The 17,520-nt window shown below is 29.6% G+C and overlaps 1 protein-coding gene across 1 annotated transcript in view; it reads left to right on the forward strand.

Annotated features, from left to right (window-relative positions):
- The first annotated feature begins 6,515 nt into the window (after window positions 1–6,515).
- LOC145316810 (heterogeneous nuclear ribonucleoprotein L-like) overlaps window positions 6,516–17,520 on the forward strand; it is a 41,465-nt gene continuing 30,460 nt past the window's right edge. Inside the window, exon 1 of the mRNA XM_080157549.1 lies at window positions 6,516–6,754. The gene's annotated coding sequence lies outside the window, so the exon portion shown is untranslated. The remainder of the gene's footprint in view (window positions 6,755–17,520) is intronic.

Raw genomic sequence — 17,520 nt, forward strand, 5'->3', positions numbered from 1 at the left:
TGTTTTATTCTAAAATCAAGAGCCGCAATCAAAATCATCTGTGCAGCTTAGACCAAACAGACCGCTGGTTCGAAAAAGCTTGGTAACATGGAGGAATAAACAGCTATCCTAAATCACATCCTGTTAATGCCACGCTCAGTCATTCCCTGCCACAGTGAACCGCAGCTGCAAATTTGTATTCAAACGCAGTCTCAGCAAGAGTAACCCTTAGCCACACCCCGAAGCCGAATACAGCCACATCCGCCCCCTATGAAGAATGACACATTATTTCTCCTAATTAGAGTTTTTAAAAATTTAGTTGTCCAAGCTTGTTTTTTTCTGGTTCGATTTCTGGATATTATTTTTTTTATGTTTTGTTTATCCTTTTCTATTTTGGACCATTAATGCTGATGTGAAAATCATAATTCTCGTGATTTTTAAATGTAACAAGGATGACAACATCCATAAAAGCGAAGCCCTGGAACGGTAGGACAAACTAACATTAACACTTGTAGAGTGTCAGATCTGAATAAGCATGTTTAAGGATATATACTTTCATTTTTCAGGACTTGATTATAGAAATGCTACGCATCCTAAATCGTACCTAATTGTTAAAGAAATCATCATGCAAAGTTTAAAATCGAAAGGACAATTCTAACCTTTTTAAATTAATAAAAAGAACAAACTGTCACAGGCGGACGTACGGGCGGACTGAACTTAGTTATAGAAAAGCTTCGTTTTAGAAATGTAAGTCAAAATAATTGTATAATAAGAGATAAAAAGTTGATGCTTTGTAATTCTCGTTTTTTGTTTGAATTTTTGACACTTTATATTGACTAAACTGTCGATATGTACCAATTATACTGTCTGATATTATATCCAGTGGAGATACAAAAATACATTGTAAAAAATATAATTTTTACTTTTAATGCTTATAAACACAAACAGATGTTTTTCTGTTGGACCTAAAAGAAAAATCCTTCAAATTATTAACTTATTTACCAGACAATCAAATCTATCTAAGTGGATGTTTTTAATTTCTATTTATTTTGATATTTCTATGCAAGTATTTATTTTTATTCTGAAAAATACATTAATATTTGTTATTTTGTATCAACATCTATAAAAGTGTATGGGAATTTTTATTCTATATACAAATCATACACAAGCACTTTTTGTATTCTTGTAGTTTACAGTTGGAATGTTGAAAATGCTGAATTAGATAGTGAAAAATCATGTATCGTATCTTATTATAGACAATTTTTCGCATATTGTGTAATAAAATCTTAAATTTATTACCTTCGAACAAAACTGAAATCAATCTTTTATTCTTAAATTAAAAGCGAAAAAGCTGTCTATATTACGATGTAATAAATAACTATTCCAGTATGACTTCAAAACCATTTTAATTTCGGCTTCTATAGAAAAAAAAAACGAAAATCTAGATGTTTTAGAGTTACTTTTGTGTACCTTGTTTCAACTCCTTAAGTATTAATATAATTTTTTATAGATAAAATCTATTTGAAATTATTGAACTTTGTGCACTGATTACTGGATTGTTTTTATGAAAAATTAGCCGATCTTTAAATTTCACAATCCGTCGGTTGGTTGAATTTTTTGGTTAGTTTTCAGCAAGAGTGCAATCAACTCACGTGACTTTGCATATAATATTAAACACACACACAATTTTTCAGTAATCTTTCATGTTTTCTTTGCAAGCAAGCCTAAAAATGTAAGAACGTCTACATTTATCTAAGTAATTTTGTGATATATATATTTCCCCAAGGTTTTGTTCAGATTTTCAAATCATAGTCAGCTCTTTCAATACCAGAAAGGTATCAATCTATATTTGTTAATGTTCGTTTGTCCGACTGTTTGATTTCTTAAGCTTCACTTTTTAATGTTGTCATTTTTGTTTTGCTTTAAACTAAAAAAAGACAAAATAAGATGGAAAATTTAAGAGGATGATGATTCGTTGCTTTTTAAATTAAAACTCGTCACTTCTTGTAAAAGTTAAATGTTTTCTTTTTCAGTAGTTTCACATCTGCTCCATAAGTGCTTTACCATTTTCTCTAAGCTTTTCAGGGAATTTCCACATTTGTAGCAATGCTCTTGTTAAACCATTGTCATGGAAAATAGTAAATAATCTTTTATTTAAATCATTACATAAAACTTTAGGATCATCTGGGATTTGAAACAATCTGTTTTTCCTGTTTTGCTTTTATTGGATGTTTTCATCCTTTTTAAAAGCGAAGCTTTTCTATAATTAGGCTCGGTCCGCATGTTCGTACGTCCGTTACAGTTAGCTCTTTTCGTTAATTTAAACAGGTTAGAATTGTCCTATCGATTTCAAACTTTGCATGCTGATTCCTATAACAGTTAGGAACGAATTAGAAAGCACAGCAACTCTATATTCGTTACCAAAAAGTCCGCACGTCCATTTAAAACAAGCTGGTTATTTACTTTTTGACAACAAATTTTTGAATGTCAAATTTATCCTATTCATCTAATTTTTTGAATACAGATTCCTATTACAACAAGGTATTGTGTTATAGGCGAAGCATCTCTATAGTCAAGTCCTAAAAACGTAAGTATGTCCTTAAGCAGTAACATGTATTTAATCAGCTTTGCAACACATTTGCTTACAATTTTGTAGAGACATTTGCATTAGTATACAGTTTATTCAGTCCAGACACTCTACAAGTGTTAATGATCGGTTAGTCCTTCCCCTTCAGAGCTTCGCTTTTATGGATGTTGTCATCCTTGTTATATCAAAAATAATGTATAAGTCATCTATTTGACAATAAAACTTAGAAAACCCTCTAATTCTTTATAGATACATACTCTTTGAACTTTATAAACTGTCATTTCATATCTAACGTTTTAGTTATTACGAGTTTCGAACCTATCGAGCGGATGATTTATATGGTGTGTATGTGCAACTGAGTATGTTTGCTTGTGTATGATTATTTCTTTCTTTTTTGTGTGTATCTGTGTGCTGCTCTACTAATGGACATTATTATCCTTGCAGATGCAAAAATATATCATTTAAAAACTTTCTATATGAGTTGCAGTTAATAGAAAATCATAAAAGAAGTGTACAATGTACAGATGTCTAAAATAATACCACAATATCACCCTACCTTTCTCTTTGAGCTATAACAAGAAAGAAAGACATGCAAAGGAGGTCATTGTAATACACCTAAATCCACATAGAAAGAATCAAGACATTAAATATGATTAGAAGTATTATTTTAGGCCAAAGGAACACTTTTTTCCACAAATAACCAATTATCAATATCTTATGTCAGGTAGGTGTTCTTTTACTGAGCAGGTTGGTCCCTCCATCCTTTAAGAAAAGACACTGACAAAATGGAAAATAAGTGGATTGGTAGTTTTTTTTTCTGTAGGCTTGTACTTGCGGTGTCATATCCCTGCGGGGCTACGCTGTACCCAATATAACCTAACCAAATTAAATCTTCTAAATAAAACTCTCAAATAAACGAAAAACTAACCCTCCCCCCCCTCATAAGTTTAAATTTACCTCAAATTGTTCGCTAGCCAACTTGAGGTAAGCTAACATTTATTTTTTTATCCTAATTTTAAGTTGATTGTAAATACCATGTATTAAGTCGTTGAATACCAAAATATACAACTTTTAACGTAAATCCAAGACTCTAGAATAGCGTGCTGCGCTTCCATTAGATTTAAGTGTGAAGTGAAGTGCTTATCATGAAGTGTAGGATTTGGAAGAAAAAAAAATCTTTGAGATGGGAGACATGGTTGGTTAGGAAGACACATTAAAATTGCACATACACCCACACACACACACACACACACACACACACAAACCTACACAGACCCACACACAAACCTACACAGACCCACACACACACACATCTACAAACACACACTAACATGCACACACATTCAAGTGATTTCTTTTCTTTTTTGCACATCTTCATTTTATATTTTCTCTTCCCATAATTCATTTTATCTGCAGCAGTTAGACAGATGCAATTTCAAAATATTTTACAAGTGACAATTTTGTTTTAAGACAATGCCAGAAATGGCGGCTGCTTCGCGGCTGTAGAGTAGACTTGAGGGGACATAATTAGGATTGAGCTAATTTATCAATTGAATTCACCGTATAAGAGAATGTTGGGATCCCATTTTTAAAAGATTAATTAAAAAAATAGTTTACGTATATTAATGTAAAAAAAACTCTAAAACCCGCCGATTGCTTTCGTTCAAATTTCATTGCCTTTAAGACTAATTACTTTTATACGCCTCTAGTTATAATAACAAGGATAACAAGGAAAACAATATCCATAATTATGAATGGACAAACGAACAAAGTGAGTTATAGAGCATATTGTTAGTGATCCAAAAAGAAAGGTAGAAATGAAGAGATAAACATAATAAAAAATATGTAGTATGACTGATAGACCGACTCACCAAGTAAGTGTACATTGGATGCTTTTTAGTAAGGGATATCATCATAAAAATAATCAAAAATTGCAGCCTAGAAAATCACATTTCAGCTATAGCTGCCATACTGACAAACCAACGGACTGTTGGACAAGGTGAATTATAGAATGATTCTAAAAAAAATCGCCAAAAAATTCTTAAAACTTTGCAACGTTAAAAATTTCCACATACTTCTTTTTTTCACTCCAAATAAAATATAAAAATCAAGAGCAACTTTTATTAAAAGGGAAGCTTTTCATCAATTAGGATTCGCTTGTCCGTAACGCGTAAATCGTTATTCTATAAATGCATGGTAAAATTATCCAATCGATTTTAAAAATTTGCATGATTATTGAACATTTTTGAAATTTTGAAAGCGTAGCCACTTTAAAATCAATACCAGAAAGTCTGTAAATCCATCCTGAACATGATTTGATATATTTTAACAGTAATTTTACATGTTATAATTGCCCTATTTTCTTTTTTAAAGTGATGATTCATAGGACTATTAGGCACCTTCAAGTTTAAAATGTAGATGCGGCTTTATTAAAGGTTCTATTTTTAGATATTCCCTTTCTTTAATGTAAAAGCTTGGTCACTTTTTGTTTCTTGGTCAGTTTAATTTGATAAGCTTCGCTTTTATGGATGTTGTATTCCTTATTTCAATAGAATTTTCTATTTAGACTTGATTGATTGACATTGAAATCCTAGTCGGAATTTTTAAATTATATAAAAAATATATTTAGCAGTTTTCACAATTTTTTGGTATACAAATAAAAAAAGTTATTTTTTAGAATATAAAATTGTAGGCGAATTCAATTTATATTATACAAACGGCTAGAGGCCTCTAGGTGCACTCGAGGGAAGTGGGAAAAGCGTCAACTTTTAATTTTAATTAAATGAGGGGATTTTTTAGAGAGGTTGTACCCTCCCTGAAATATTTACAATTCTTCCCTGGTAGACCTATGAGAACTTTTACAAAAAGAACCATATCGTTTAAGCAGTCAGTGAGATCCTTCGGGACGCACAGACAGACAGAAAACATGTTACTTTTTGTTTTGTTTTTATATAATTTATTTCGATTTAAACATGAAACAAACTATATGAATTTATGTATTTTTAAATGTTTACAATAGATAAATTACGAATAAAAGGATATAAATCATGTACATTTGAAGTTACCTTTATGTAAGGGTTACATAAATATGAATACATTGTTGAAAAAGAATTCTTAAGTTTCCAATTTAATTAATATTTCTTTCTTGTAAAAAAATCCGTCAATAAACAAGGATGAAACTTACGAACATAAGTTAATAGATATGTACCATGTAATCGATGAGGGGTTAAAAGATACAAATTATAAAATAGTCAATTTTCCCTCGTATAAAGTAGATATATGATTTTTTCAAAATGCATTATGGCCTATGTAAAATTATATTAATTAAAATTTGGCACTATATTTTGTTCTGTGCCAAAATGGTTGTATGAAAATAATATTAATCTAGTACACCTGCAAACTTATTAGCAGACATATTCAACCAGCAAAGATGAGTCAGCACTTTTATAACTAACATTTAATCAAAACATTGATTCCAGATTTTCTTTTTCGTCATGTTTGAAAAGTGGTCGCGGATAATTATATTTCTATTGAAACACAATAGAAATATAATTTGGTCAGTGGTTTCATATCACAATTTTTTCTTTTTGTTTTGTAAAGAAATTGAGTTTTAGTTCCTTGTAAAGATTTAGAGTAGTGTGATTATTCCTACACCGGATGGACGAGACAAGAGAAATCTTTCCCTCGAAGGGGAGAGAAAGCTGTTGTACGGGGGAAGATTGGCAAATTTTCTATTTTTGAAGAGAAGGTGTCGCGCTGAGCAGGTGCGGGGGAGGCATGGAGCTAAAAATTGAGTCGGACGTAAGTAAGTGAGTGAGTGAGTGAGGTTCCCCTAGTAAAAGTACCCCGTTACTTAAATATCCCACCCCCCACTCTTCTTTATGTCACCAATCTTTCCCCTCGACTCTCCGTAACCCGGTCCCTTTAAGGAAACTGCGGGGAAGTGAGTAGGAGAATTGAAAGAGTTTTGTTCAGTCACCGCGAGGAGTCCGGCTTATAAAGAGGACGCTGATAACCCAATTCTCGTTATAGAAACACCAACAAATAATGATCCTCAGTGTTTATCATTTTTAACTTGTCAAACTTTAAATACAGAACAGTCAACTAATGTTATAATGTGTTATTAGTAAATAAGAAGAATCTTGTGTTCAAATCAAAGAAATTGTTTGCAGACTTTTATTTAAACAGGTGAGATGATTATAATAATGGGTTATTTTTTGTTAAGCATTTTCAATTATCAAACATAATACAACATAGAACATTTTTATTTTTAAATACTTAATATATTATACATTATATTGAATATAATTATATATATGTTTGTATATAAACACCATAACACACTTAATCCTATATTCCGAAGGGAGAGGAAAAGTATGTAGTATTAGGAGACACTTTTTTTACTCTTAAACTTAGAGGGAGAGTACAAGAGAAAATGAAAGAGAGAAAATGTGTGTGTGTGTGTGTGTGTGTGTGTGTGTGTAGGTGTGTGTGTGTGTGTGATCACATGAGGCAAGAGTGGGATAAATTGTGGACCACGGAGGATGCCAGCATCGACTGAACAGAACATCGCCAATATAAAATAAGCAAGTCTTCATATATAATATATTTATATAAATATATGGTTATAGATAGATACATATTTGTATATATTACATATTATACCACCCCTTTTAACCTTCTCTTTGGGGGGTAATCAAAGTAATATCTTTTTCTTCTTAGTTTTGTCTCCCTTTCTCTCTCTCTCTCTTTCTTTCTTTCTTTCTCGTTTTCATGCTCTTTACATTTCTTTCTTCTGATATTTTTAGTTGAAGATATTACTGTAAAGTGTTAAGGTATAATATATACATATATATATGCAAATATTAATAAAAGTAAACCTTATTTATTTTTTTGCATGTTCCTTTTCTTATTTATGTATTATTGAGACAAAATAATGTGAAATCTAAAATGTCATATTTAAAACAAAAGATTATTTCTTTGATTTTGGTTATAATAAACTTGACTTTTATATTTAAATATATAGAAAACAAACTTTTCCATTGTTTAACATTCTTACCAGGAGATTACATTAATCTTTCCATTAAGTTTCTTCATTTTATTTGAATAAAAGAATACCTTACATATTTCTTTTTTTGAAACAAAAAGTTTTATTTAATCACAATCTAAAAATTACAAAATTAAGTCTATAATCGCAAATAAAGGTTTATTAGGATCATATTATTATTTCTTACTAATTTTAGATTAGGATGATGGGCTAATTCATTGTTTGATTTCGTACAGGATATATTTTCTCTCTGTAATCGCTGAGTAGCTTTGCTAAGATTGTTTTAAATGTCTTAAGTACGTAATAACGTACAAACCTAATTATAAAAAAAACTTGGATGAAAAATAAGGTAATAAAAAGAAACATTAAGATTGTAGGTGTGAGTAATTTAAAGAAATACGCACATGATATTATTCTTATTTTAATCCACATACAACCATTTCTCCCCCATTTCTGCAATGAGCTGAAGCGGATTCTTAAAAAAAAATAACTTATGTAAAGAGAATAAACTAAAGTATCATAGAAAATGTTAAATCAAAAAAGTGTTATGTCAAAATTATCAAATGGCTGCAAACCTGCGTTATCATACAATGCAATGTTTGTAGATTTTTTATTTCTACTGGAAGATTTTTAAAATAAATAACTAAATGATTATCTTTTTTTAAAGACCCACCTCTTAAGAAACTTAATTACCTTAATTTATCTGCTTGCTTAATTTTAAATTTATAATTGCTAGTAACATTTCAACTTAAGTTTTCAGCATCATATTTTAGCACTTAATTAGTAATGCGGCCACTCAAGGACTATCATCCTTACAAATAATAATTATAAATTATGCATACCGATCTACGTTGACAGTTAAACCTTTTTTGAAAGAAAATATACCTGAATTTTTATTCCATTATTCTGAAAATTATAATTATTAAAATAAAACAAAAGATGGATTTCAAAATAGGATTATTCATTGATACAAATTAGATTTTAAACCCCACTAGCTAATGATACTTTATTATGTTACCTAACTTAATTTTTGTATAACTATCTCCTTTTCTTGGTATACCTATATTATAAAAAGATACTTATCTATGATTTATTCTCATATCCTAATATGAAAAGTAGTAATGTTTTTTTTTTGTCTAAAGCTTAAGTCCTCGATAACTACTGAACCTACTGGGTTATCTATTTAGTTAAACTTCACATAGGATCTTTATAGTTTAAGGCTATTTATTTTAAGTTTTGAGTATACAGAGCCCCTAGATGCTAGATGTAGACAAATTACAAGTGAAACAAATTGAGCAAAAACGACAAAATTGGTCCTATTTGAACTTGTTTTGCCTGCAGAGATATAAGTGCCACTATAAGTGTAGGGCTTCTATAAATTGAGTTATATTCTCAAGGTTCGTGTAAATAGTGATGAAAATATTGCACAAATCTGCAAAAGTAATGGAAAACCATTTCCGTGGGATAAAAGGATTTTAAACTAGTTTTTCAGGTTGGGTTATTTGTACAGCTGAGTAGGATTTTTGTTCAATAATATGTATCTTAGATTTAGCAGGGTGTAGTTTGTAAGGAACTAATTATAATTATAATCTACATATACCTATTGTCAATATTTTAAACATAATCTCCAACAATTTTTTTTTAATAACTGATCCTTGGAAATAGATACATATATTACCCTGGATTGTCTATAAGACATAATAATCAATCCAACTTAAAAAAGGAATTTCTAGCAAAAGAAGATTTTTTATCTTTTGTAATTTTTTTTCGTATGAAAGTCTACTATATATCGCTGACTTTTATAAATACAAATGAAATTTTAAAATAGTCTTTCAAATAAAAATGTGAACCAATTATGTGGTTGGATTGTTCCTACAATGTGGTCCTGTTGGTCCAATTAATGGTTTTAATAAAAAAAAGATAGGTCTTCCTCTGGCTCTAAAGAGAGCAGAAAAGTCTTAAAGATTTCATGGGCAATATAAAATGTAGTTTATTTTTCTGCTGATTTTTACGGGTTTTAAAGTGTTCCTTTAAAGTTTCGGGGAATATTAAATCTCTTTTTCTATTTCTAATTTCATTAACAAACTTTTTGTTTGAAATTTTTTTTTCAAATTAAATTTCTTTACAGTTTGTGTTTATGTATGTTATTTCTGTTTCCTTGATGCTTCAATGTTAAAACTTTGCCAGAAAAGATTTAGAATTTCACCATTACTTGGCATTTAGCTTCCATTGCATAAATTAATGACAAAAACAACACATTTGCGACAGTCATTTTTAGATTTCGTAATATATATTATAGCGTTTTAAATTAAAAATTCAAACTGTTCTATGTATAAAAACACACTTGACTACATTAAAAAATTTGCATAAAATTGTTGTCCATTGAGTTTGTTTAGTACCTAGGGAATAAAGTGGTACTAGGGTATATTCTTTAAAAAAAACAAGTGAATAAAACATCATTATTTAAGAAAATCCACCAAAATGAAAATATATCCTAAAAACAACTATCGATTTTTGTTTTGAAAATTTTAGAATTTTAAACAAATTAATCCAAAGATTCTGCGATTTTTTTAAGGATTGAACTCTGGTCTACAAGACTTGAAACTCTCAAAGGAATTAGAAATATATTTGTTACAAATGAAAATTACAATTACTTCATATACTTATCTTAACAAGATTTAAAGTTTAAACGAATATGTTCTTATTTTTTTTCATTTAGTATGATTAGATTTATTTTGATTTTTTTTTTTCATAAGAAGACTTTTTGTATTTAATCTTGGCATCAATTTAATATTTCATTATGATGTAACATCGTTTAATATATTTTATGTGTCATTTAATGTAATATAAAAAATGAAATCTTGTTTACATTAGGTTTATTTTTACTATAATTTTCTCAGTGAAGTATGTGTAATAGTCTAAGTAGCTGACTTTGTAAGTAAGATTAAATAGTAATTAAGAAACACATCTGCCTATTGCAGCTGGTATAGCTTATGAAGGGCGTAATTTATATAATAGGGCAGCTAGTTTATTAAAATCTTTTGAAAAATAACCATATAAATATAAATATATGATAACAAAATATTTTTCTTATAAGAAAAGAATCTTAAAAGATTTTGATGATTTGCTCAAAACTGAGGTTCTTCTTCACAATTAAATAACGTTCATAGGCCTTACTGTAAATAATTCAACATTTTGAAATGTAAGAGAACAGCAGTTCCCTGATAGTAAATAATTCAATATATGTAAAATGTAAATAAATGGATAAGCACACAGAGTATCAAAGGGGATTTTTATTTTACCTAAAATTTTATTCCAGCCAAACCAAAACTTCCCCCCCACATCGATACACTTCAACTAAATCAATTTTTTCTCCTCTTCAATACATAAAAGTACATATTTTTAGCATCAACTGGTGCTAACTAAATAAATAAGACATAAATTTTAAAGTTGATTTAAATTCAAACCTTCTCTAATCCTTGATCAAAAACAAAGATGTATAAGGCTAATTAAAATATACATTGAAATAAAGATTTTAAAATTTATCTGATAAAATTAAATTTCTTAGTTATTTAATTTGAAATGTTCGATTTCTGAAACATTTCAACGTGAACTGTACTAGAACCAAACAATTGATAAAGTAGCCGAAAATTTTTCTACTTATTTCATTGAGGATAAAATTGTCCATTATTGTTTTAATATAAAACTTAATATAATTCTTTCTTTTTGTCGCAGACGGGTAAATGGCCAATAAAAGAATAGGACAAAAAAGAGAAAAAAATAGTTGCTAAAGAATTGTGAATTTTAGGCTAGAAATTCGGGTGATAAGTTATGATTTTGTTTGAATTATGCTGTTATTAAGACATGTATGCAATTAGTCAGTAGTGACTACTTTTATTGAATGCATGTAGTCAGCAAAACCTTTTCAAAAATACTATACGTTTAACATCGATCAAATTATTAATTCTTATCGATTATTTCAAATTAATGAGGAATTTCATATAAAATTCTATTATATGATAAAACAAATAAAAATATTTGAATAGCATAAAAGAAAAAGTTTCGCCTCTTCAGCATTCCCTGTTTCTTCAGGGATATTAAGGGATAGACTAGAAAGTTATCAAGACTATTTTCCACTCTGTAGATTAAAATTATTGGTTGTTAAGTTTAGAACCTGCTAGTTATAACCAACCATTCAAGCTTTGATTAAAGTGTTTAAGCCAACGAATGAGATAACTTGATGAGAAAAATTTATGTAAATTGTAATTTCTAGCCCACTGCCCTATCCCTCCCTGCTATGGCTCTCTCTCTCTCTCTCTCTGTCTATCTGAAGAACCAATTCATTTTCTGCTGACATATACACAACAAATGTTAAAAATTATCACAGATTTTTAAAAAGGAAAAGTTTTCCCCCCCTTGTGAGATTGTCCGTTCGTCAGTCCAAAGGTCTTTTCTGTATGCTAGAATCATATTTTCTCTGTATTAAATAAAGTCTTACAATTAAAGTTCATTATAACCAACCCTTAATTAATCAAATGTTTATGCTCTAATTTTAATGTTACCTCAATCGACTGTCTGTATAGTTTTTCTTTTATGAACGTTGTCATCCTTGTTTAAAATAGAAATATTAAAAAAAAGTCCATTTGGAAAGTGAAGCAAATGCTTACAAAGCTGCTCTACAACTTACAAGTCCTTCTTTATAAGCAGCTTAATATGTTTAAACATTTAAAACTGACAGGTAAATTTGATTAAAAAGGGTCTTTTTAATTATAGGGAGGAAGGGGGCAGTAAATTTTAAATGAAGCAGGATCCATAAATCTTTGAGGATTTACATCTTGATTGAGTGGTACAATTTAGAAGTTTACAAACTTTAACACTAATTATTTAACTAATAATTTTGTTTTTCATAATTACAATGTATCAATTACCATTATGTGATTATTTGCATAAAACAGAGTGGTGTTATAATATCTTTAAATATTCGGCCATCGCTAACGTAATCGTTCTTGTTTTTTTTCTGTGTTAATTGTTAGTCCAGCCTAGCTTCATTTACCACGATAATTGAAGTTGTGGTCGTCTAAAAGAAATGCATATCAAATAATTAGAATTAAAACAAGGATCACAACATCTATAAGCAGCAAAGCACATGTTTGTAAATTGACAGTATGTGCAAACAATCTTAAAAAGCTTTGTCTTTTAAGAATGACCGACAGACTGACGGATCAAGTAAATCATATACTGGATGCTTATTGGTACAGAGAATCATCACCCAATTATTCGTCTATTAAATAGTAGCAGAGAAAATCTTATTTTCTCCTTAGAGTTACAGACGGACGGATAATCAAAGTGAATTATAAAGTATCCTCGCTACTAAAAATATTAATAAATATGTATATTAAATAATTTTTAATTTTGGTCAAGTATTCATTGAAAATTTGATCACGAATTTAGGAGAAATTATTACTTACTGCACAGAGCATTGTCGAATTTTATAATAATTTTACATATATGTTTCTTATCTGCGGTGCTACTATATAAACCGATCATATTTGTTCAGTATTTGTGGATATTATATAAATGATTGATTCTAAAGGTTTGGGGAAGGTAATATAGTGTATTTTAAAAAAAACTTTAATGCCTTATATTTGTTTGGAGGGGGGGGGGAACCTTTTACCCCCTCCTCGCCCCCTTGGAGGTTCTTGCTATTTTTTCTCCTATCATTTAAAAAAGTCATTCAAAATATATGTAGATACTTTAGTTGGTTTGATTTTGATTGGTCTGTTTTAAGACCCTGCAGTTTTCTTATCAAATGATAAGAATATAAAAATAACTTTTTAAGCTTAAAAAATGTTTATATTTGTCTCACGTAGAATAAAGTAAATGTGTTTATACCCTTGGGACTTCATTATTAATGTACTCATGTTAAAAAAAACACACAAAAATAGCAACGTGGAAAATTTATGCTTTTAAACCATCATTTTAGTACTAATGTGCTCAAATTTATGACTTACAAGGACAATTATATTCATTAGTGTAAAAAAAAGAAAAAGGAACCTATATAGCAAAGTTTTGGTAGGTTTTGTCAATATTCAATTTGGTTTATTTGATGACAAAAAATAATTTGTATTCGAAAATGATTTACTATTAAAGATTGGTTTAGCTAAAATAGAACATTTACATGGAGGAAATGTACAATGGAGGTGGGATTAATTTACATCCGTTTCTTCATAGGAATAACATATCATAACATTTAATTCAACTTAATGCATATAATGATAATAATAATCAATTTTAACACAAAACTAAGGAAGTCAACTATCCTTTATTTTGTATCAAAAATCATTTAATACTTCGAGCTGTTGATAGTTAAAGGTAGTCAAAATTGCGCACATAACAACATCCCTGTATCCGTGACTGTTTGTATGTTGTAGTGAGTATAGATATTGGATATGACCAAAGAATTTAGCAAAAACTATATTGGTCTGCTCCGACAACATACCAACTTACAAACATACACTCCAAAAAAAATCTTTTCCAAAACAACTTAGTTTAATTTATGTACAATAACTGCCAAAAGATAAACTGTGTTTTCTTTTTTTCATCCAACCTTCTTTATCTTCTAATGGCTTTGTTACTTTTTGACATAACTGTCCTCGTTTAATCAAATATTGTGAAAGTTTCATAAAGAGGAAGGTCATTTTCTAGTAAATCCCGTAAAGGTGTGTGTTATAAGGCCTAAAAATAGTAGTAGAACGATAAGGTGCTCTATATATTTGTATTCCCTATTGAATAGAACAATAGGGAAATTTTTTTTTTTTTTTTGATAACCGTACCTGGAATATCTTTAAAAAATACGAAATTTTTATCAAACGCTTTGTTTGGCTCAAACTGACAAAAATTAAAAAAAATATAATTATAATAATAATGTTTTCTATAGGTACAAGGTAAAGGTTAAGAACAATCTATACCATTAAACGAAGGAAGAAGCCATTCTTTACAGGTTGATCTATTATAATCATATTTTTTTTAATTTTTGTCAGTTTGAGCCAAACAAAGCGTTTGATAGAAATTTCTTATTTTTTAAAGATATTCCAGGTACGGTTATCAAAAAAAAAAAAAAAAATTTCTTCCCTATTGTTCTATTCAATAGGGAATACAAATATATAGAGCACCTTATCGTTCTACTACTATTTTTAGGCCTTATAACACACACCTTTACGGGATTTACTAGAAAATGACCTCCCTCTTTATAGTCAGTTAATTATTTATATATATATTTTTTTAAATTTCATGCTTTGGGAATATTTTTAAGAGTGGACGAAACTCTCTTTACAACATAAGATATTGAAAATGTGTCTGAATGGCTATCACATCCCCCTGAGCAGTTATGCGTACACAAATGTGTGTTTTCTTATACCCGGGGGACATCTTCTACACTACATAGTTCACGCTGGTCAAATACATACTTTTTACTATCTATTTACAATATGTTTAATAGCTTTTGTATCAAACACGTTTTTGTTTTAAGTTTTTTTATTTGGGGGGGGGGGGGGGAAATTTTGAAATTTTATTTTGGGGGTGCATACGGCACCCCCAAGCTCATTTTGGGGGGGTAATCTTTATTTCATAGAGGCATTTTTTTATTTGGAGGGGGGGGAATTGAAAATTGAAAATTTTTTGGGGGGGGGTAATCACCCCTCCCCTTTTGGACGTCTATGGTCTGTTGGGCCAGGTTTATCAATGGGTTTTTTAAATGATGATAGAGATAGGATAATCAAAGTTAAAATTTTAATGACTCCATTTTCCCCCAAAAGATCCAGTTCCAGTGAGGGATTTGTGTGCTCCAAATGGGCACTTTTAGGGACACCTCCTTATTTCCTTTGATTGCAAATAAATAAAAACACTTATAAATAAACCTAAACTAAACAACCAATCTAGATAAATTGAAGAAAAAATTGTTTTAGTTTTACTTTAATTTGCAAAACATTACAAACAGATTTTGATCATTGGAAGATGCATAAATTTTTTTCTCTTACGGCTCTGAAATCATTTTTCCACCGGACTCAAAACATGCTGGGAAACTAGAAAATACTTTTATTATTTACGTGTTGGCGGTCAAGTATCTATAACATCATCTTAGAAATTCTTGACCTGCAGATTTTTGTACATTAGATTTATTCTGTCCTTTAAAAATTAAGTTTTAGTTTGAAGTTTTGTTTGATGTGAATAAAAATTATTGTCTTGGCATTAAATGATAAATATAAATGTCACAGAATAAAAATAAATATCCCTAAATATTTTATTTCCTACAAAAGTTGTCCAAATTTTGCTTGTTTAACTCTAGAACAATTTATTTTAAAGAATCATAAAATCATTTTTATAGGCAATTCTGTTTATATCCCTAGGAATATATTTTACGATATGTTTACACGGTAATTTGTCTAAATTGGTCATAATGTCATCATGTTTTCTTTTTTACTCAATTCTAATTCTCCCCCCTTTCACAATATGTATATTTTGCTCCTGTAAGCTTCGTAAGTGTGCGCCTATGCATGTCTATGCATTATCCCCCCCCCTCACTCTATATCTAAATTCCCCCCCCCACCCTATCCAAATCCCTTCTAAGCTTTTTGCAAAAGCATAAAATCTCGTCATAAAAGTTTGCGAGACATCAAATAAGATTTTAGCTTGGTGAGCTCAGGTTCAGTTTACATGGTTTCTTCTTTTCCATAATTTTTTTTTGTAGGAATTCATAGGGGAACGGTAGGTAAAACGTGAGCGTTTACAAAACCAAAAAATATAGATTACATATAAAGATCCTCTCCCATTGAGATTTACTTTATTGGAAACCTAAATTAAAACTTTATTTTTCTGGAAAGGACAATTATGTGCTTAAGTGGAAGGCTTAAGAAAAAAATACATTAAGGGTAAAATGTATAACAAGAAAAGTTATGCCATGTTGCAGGACTTACGGACATACAATGGTATAGAGTAGGTGCACTTCTATTAATACTCAGAAAATGACATCAACTAAAATGAACTTCCAAATTTCTTGGAATTGGGTGCAAGAGAATCTGACAATTCCAAAAAAAATGTATAAAACTGTTTACTATTTAGTGGATATTGTACAACGTAGTTGAAAAGTTTATGATTTCATCAGTTTACCATCAAACAAAAGGTTGTATTGTTGATGCACTAATAATGGTGTTCTCATACCTTGCAATTTTGCTCTATTTGCAGTTTGCACAACTATTAGATACATAAGCTTGCCAATATCTGGAAATATTTTTGGCACAATCCATATTTATAGCCCTCTGCACATGTAGTTTCATACCTTGTTTACTTGTAGAATACATATTACACATTTGTTGGGGAATAACTTTAAAATAATTCCTTAATTTATATTTTCTATAAGGACAAAGCACCTAAAGAAAACTATTTTGAATGTAATTTATCCCCCAGTGGAAATTTTTAGCTTCTAAATTAATCAAGTTTGACCGACAGAAAAGTTGGAGGCAAAATATTTTTTCTTTGGGTGCAATATCTCAGTTGTTACTATTATAACAGAATATTTTTTAATTTAAATCTAATTTGTGTAAAAAGATTTTAAGTTTTAGAAAAATAAACAACAATTCTAGCTTTTAATGTAAACGCAACAAAGTTAATGAAAAATTGAGTCAACTGTTCAAAGTCATGTTGACCTTTTTTTAAGAGCGAGACTTTATAACGAGGTTTTATCCATATGTCTTCCATGTGTTCTAAATTGTTAGCAAGAATATATATGCAACTTCCTTGTATAGTACAAAAAATGTTAACAGTTTAAATGAATAAATTACTGTGCTGTGTTATGTAAAGAGAACTAAAGCGGGTTGTCAATGCTACCTATGGATATTTTCCTTGTTTGAGA

The sequence above is a fragment of the Acartia tonsa genome, chromosome 4 (assembly GCF_053477335.1).
Source record: "Acartia tonsa isolate MP-2025a chromosome 4, ASM5347733v1, whole genome shotgun sequence".
In the NCBI taxonomy this organism is placed as follows: Eukaryota; Metazoa; Arthropoda; class Copepoda; order Calanoida; family Acartiidae; genus Acartia; species Acartia tonsa.